The 5,589-nt window shown below is 43.0% G+C and overlaps 1 pseudogene; it reads left to right on the plus strand.

Moving 5' to 3' along the window:
- The first annotated feature begins 733 nt into the window (after positions 1–733).
- Positions 734–828, plus strand: LOC122490682 (annotated as a pseudogene).
- Positions 829–5,589: the final 4,761 nt, after the last annotated feature.

Below are 5,589 nucleotides of genomic sequence, written 5' to 3' on the forward strand. Positions count from 1 at the left end.
CTCTTACTTATGGAGGCTTGCTTCCTTATTTGTTTTGTTTTTTTTTTATTTTAATTTTTTATTTTTTTATTTTTGAGACAGAGAGAGACAGAGCATGAGCAGGGGAGGAACAGAGAGAGGGGGAGACACAGAATCTGAAGCAGGCTCCAGGCTCTGAGCTGTCAGCACAGAGCCCGATGTGGGGCTCCAACTCATGGAGTGTGAGATCATGACCTGAGCTGAAGTCGGAGGCTCAACTGACTGAGCCACCCAGGCGCCCCTGTTTTGTTTTCTGATTATAAACTTCTGTTCTTGAAACTTTATCTGTGGGCATTCTTTGGGGCCTAAGTTCAAGATCTCCTCCTCCAGAGAGGATTGTGTCTGCTCTTTCCAGTTGTTTGGAGTACCCCAAACTTGAACTGATTAGGTTTTTAAAATTCCATGGTATCAGGAATTTAAATCACAATCTTACGTGCGATCACAGTGTAGTGATGAACTCTCAAGGAAGATTCATATGTCTTTTTGGTTTTACTCCATCCAGCACCAGATCAATACCGGCAAATTTTGGGGGGGGTCCGCTTCTGCAGAACAAGTCAATTTCACATTCACCTTTATTTGGCTCTTTGGAATCCCAGTTTTATCAGAGAGGTTCTTTCTTTTTTAATATATAAGTGTTTTATATGAAATATTTTCTCCCAATTTTATTAAGGTATAGTTGACATGTAACATTGTGTAAGTTTAAGTTGTACAGCGTGTGCTCACTTTGGCAGCACATATGCAAAAATTGGAATGATAGCATAGCCCCCGTGCAAAGAAGACATACAAATTTGTAAAGCATTCCATATTTTTTTAAAAAAAGGTCCACAGCATGATTATTTGATATATGTATATATCGGGAAATGATTAGCACCATTAGGTTAGTTAACACACCCATCACTTCACATAATTACTCGTGTGTATGTGTGTGTGTGTGTGTGTGTGTGTGGTGAGAACATTTAAGATTTACTCTCTTAGTAACTTTCAAGTATAAAATACAGTGTTGTTAAATATAGTCACCGTGCTGTACATTAGATCCCCAGAACTTAATCATCTTATAACTGAAAGTTTATACCCTTTGACCAACATTTCTCCATTGCTTCACAAAAAACCCCTGGCAACCACCAATCCACTATTTCTAGGAATTCGACTTTTTTAGATTCTACATATATGTGAGATACTACACTCCTTCTCTGTATGACTTATTTTGCTTAGCATAATGCCCTCAAGTTTCATCCATGTTGTCACAAATGGCAGGACTTCTTTCTTTTTTATAAGTAATATTCCATTGCATAAACACCACATCTTCTTTATTCCTTCATCCCTTGGTGGACAGTTGTTTACATGCCTTGGGAAACATACCTTGGGTATTGTGAATTATGCTGCAATGAATATTGGGGGTGCAGATATCTTTTTGAGATAGTTATTTCATTTCCTTTGGATCTCCAGAAGTGAGATTGCTGGATCATATGGTTGTTCTATTTTTTTTTTAATTTTTTAACATTTATTTTTTGAGAGACAGAGACTGAGCATGAGTGGGGGAGGGGCAGAGAGAGAGGGAGACACAGAATCCAAAGCAGGCTCCAGGCTCTGAGTGGTCAGCATAGAGCTGGACGCGGGGCTTGAACTCACAAACTGTGAGATTGTGACCTGAGCCAAAGTCAGCCAGTTAACTGACTGAGCCACACAGGCGCCCCTGGTTGTTCTATTTTTAATATTTTGAGGAACCTCCTTCCTGTTTTCCATAGTGGTTGTGCCAATTTACATTGGGATAGGTTCTTGTTATGCTCATGATCTTGGATAGGCTTCGGGGTATATCTTCTGGGTCTCCACCACTGGGTACCTGTCATTGTGGAAGCTCAAGGCCACTGCTGTTTGACAGATTTTCTAGGAGCTTGCTCACTTGCCAGGGGTCCCACCGTAACTTTGTTTTTGACTTTGGTGGTTTCCCTGCTTTCTTGCCAGTTCAGTGATTCACTTTAAAAAATAGTAAAACATCCAAATTTAGTTTTCATCAAGAGGCTGTACTCCATCACAGTAAGTTCAAGTACTTTAAAAATAAGGTTAGACAGGGGCACCCGGGTGGCTCAGGTGGCTAAGTGTCTAACTTTGGCTCAGGTCATGATCTTGAGGTTCGAGGGTTTGAGCCCCGTGTTGGGCTCTGAGCTGGTGGTGTGGCGCCTGCTTGGGATTCTCTCTCTCTGCCCCTTCCCCACCTGCTCTCTCTCACTTTGTCTCTCTCTCAGCATAAATAAACTTTAAAAATAATAAAAATTAGACAATGTATAATCAATTACTTAGCAGAATTGAAGTAGTTTCTCAAACACTTCTGTTCCCTTCACTTTCTACTTAGAACAAATCTTCGTCTTCGGAGCCCCAGACAGTAGCTGAGTGGAGTGGGGGCAATGGTGTGCCAGCAAACTGACTTTCAGGAAAAACGAAAACAAAACAAAACCCACAAAAGACTCGACTGTTAGCATTGCCAGTTTCTGTGGGGTAACAACTCCCACAACAATCCATTTCGAGTGACCAGTCTGTTTCACGGAACAAAGAGTTGGGTAGGGATGTGCACAGTCACTGCTCATGAGCTGGAAGGAGCCAGCTCTGTTGTGCCCTGTTGAGGCAGAAGATACAAGTTAGGTGGCTAAGTCGAAAGTCTAGAGGTCGGTCAGGAGACATAAATGAAGAGGGCCTGATGATGTAGAGGTGAGCTGGAGAGCACATAGCAGCTAATTGTTGCCATGTGTTACCAGAGTTACTTATTTCTCAAGAAGAATGAGAAATCTGACTTTCAGGTGAAATATCCTCCTTTTCAGATGTTGCCAATTGATTCAAAAACTTTAATTTTTTTTAAATGTTTATTTGATTTTTGATAGAGAGAGAGTGCGAGTGGGAGAGGGGCAGAGAGAGAGAGGGAGACACAGAATCTGAAGCAGGATCCAGGTTCTGAGCTGTCAGCACAGAGTCCGACACGGGGCTTGGACCCACGAACCGTGAGATCATGACCTGAGCTGAAGTCGGATGCTTAACTGCTGAGCCACCCAGGCACCCCTCAAAAACTTTAAAAACACATGAGAGATCCAAGAAAACAACCTGATGGGTGCAGATTTGGCCAAACACCAGCTTTGGGTTGGTTGGGTTTGCACTTGGAGTTCTGTTTGTTTGCCTGTTTCCAGCTCTGTTTCTCTAGGCTAAATGGCCCACCTAGATAAGACTTGCAGCGTTGGTGAAGGAGCAAATGCCATGGACCCACACAGCCTTTTGTGCCAATTCTGGGCCTACCACTCATTGTGTGACCCAGGGCAAAATGCTGTAAAATGAGAGGGATGGTCCCTACTGGGGTAGGTTGTTCTAGAGACAAACTGAGATGTGTATGAGACCTGCCCCCTTGTGCATACTTAGTGGTCTGTCATTATTCTTGAGCAGAAGCCAATAGTTCTAGCTGAAGGCAAACACTGGAGTGCAAAGAGAAGAGAGACCTCGAATTCAGTGTTCTCAGTTTTCACTGCTTTAGATTCATCTGGCAAACATTAAAAAAAAAAAAAATCAGTGCCAGAACATACTCTTCAGTTGGTCCCAAATGGAGCCTGGGCATCACTATATTCAAAGCCCCCCTTTCCCAGTATTCTAATCCTAAATGCTTTAGGTTCACCTCATTTAACCTAATCTTTCCAATATTATTCTCATTTCATGAATGAGAAACTAAGGCCAAGGGTTAAATAATAGCCCAAGGTCACATACCTGGTAAGTGAGGGGATCCGACTTAACCTCAGAGCCTGAATTCTTAACCCCATGACATTTAGCATTTGGTGTATCTACCTGATTTGGTCTTTGTGAGGGCTTAAATACTGTAAATAAAGTGCTTACTTCAGGGCCTGGGCCAGGACAAATAAAGGTTAGCTATCATTATTACCTCATAATACCAAAACAGAGAATCCTTTCCACTTCCTCTTCTCGATGCAATTCCCTTTCAGGTACACCTTCAATGTTTTTTGGATCCCCACTCTTTCCCTGCTGAAAACATTCATAGTTGTCCTCCAAATGAGTCCTAAGACCATCACTATAATGACTAGGGGAGGCTCTGCCAGGGTGTGTCATGCCCGAAGGAGGCAGAGGAGAGAGGACAGGAGCTCTAGAGATTCTTGGGGAGGGTGGTGATGAAACCTGCCTCGAATGATGCCTTGCTATATAACAAAAATTCAACTGAGTAAAATTGAAGCTCAAACTGGCTTTGTTAAACTATTATGAATTGAGCGGCATCCCATCCAGCAGAAGAGAGCTCCACCAAGCTATAAAGAAGGAAAGGTTTTTAAAGGTGGAAAGGAGGTGGAAAAAAAGACATTATTAGCAAAGAATGCATTGTTTCAGGCAAGGTCGCCTTCCTAAGGGGACTGGAAAGGGGACTTCCCATTGGGATGGTTATCTCATTAGTGCTAACCAGGTAATTCCATGTTGACTGGTTACAGGCTACATTCCTGGGGGTGGCACGGGGTGGGTATTGAAACTGCAATTACATTAGGTATAAAGTCTTGGTTTGTTGATGTGGGACTTAGCAAAAGTAACTCCATTTTGGGCCTGCTGTCTCCTTAACACCCTGAAAGACAAGGCAAAGTTCAAGCTCTTTCATACATAGTGTTCTATATTTTTTCCCTGTGAGTAGTTTGCTGAGGAATGGGAGGCAGAGGAAGGGACTAATGTGGATGTCAGACAAAGGGTGGGGAGCAGCCATAGACCTGAATATTGGGGATCCTTCTTTCTTTCCAGCTGGGTCACATATATGTTTGGAGGCTTCTACTGTACTTATTTCCTGTCTTCATTGTTGAGATGGATGTAGAAGCCAGTCCTCGAGGGAAATGAGCACTGGGTTGACGGGAAGCATGCTCGCTCCCTAGTATTTAGGCTCTGGGGTCAGAGGAGTATGCAGCTGACAGGTGTGAGGAGCATCAGTAAGGACCCAGGTGCTGAGTGGTGGCCCCCTCAGAGGCAGAGCTCTGGCATCTACTACCAATTGCCTCACAGTTAGATGTTGGAAATGGTGAATTTACTTAGCTTATTCGGGTAGAAAGTTTTGTAAAGTCTTGTTCCTCCAGTGACTGAATTTACAATGGAGTGAACAATTACCACCTCAGATCATTTATAAAAGTAAACAAGAAGTGAGTTAAGAAGTGGGGAAAGTTTTGGGGCACCTGGGTGGCTCATTTGGTTTAGTCATCTGATGTTGGCTCAGGTCATGATCTTGCAGTCGGTGAGTTTGAGCCCTGTGTCGGGCTCTGCACTGACAGCTTGGAGCCTGGAGCCTGCTTGGGATTCTGTGTCTCCCTCTCTCTCTGCCCCTCCCCCCACCCTGTCCCTCTCAAAAAAAAAAAAAAAAAAAAAAAAAGACGTAGGGCAAGTTTTGACCAAAAATTCTACCACAAAGTTGAGGCTGGCATTCCTTCTCGATCAACAACCATAACTTACTCAGCTTTCCTATACAGATCTTCCTTGACTTATGATATGGTTATGTCCTGAAAATACCCAGTGTAGGTTGAAAATGCATTTAATGTACCTAACCTATCGAACATCATAACTTAG

The sequence above is a fragment of the Prionailurus bengalensis genome, chromosome B2 (genome assembly GCF_016509475.1).
Source record: "Prionailurus bengalensis isolate Pbe53 chromosome B2, Fcat_Pben_1.1_paternal_pri, whole genome shotgun sequence".
NCBI lineage: Eukaryota > Metazoa > Chordata > Mammalia > Carnivora > Felidae > Prionailurus > Prionailurus bengalensis.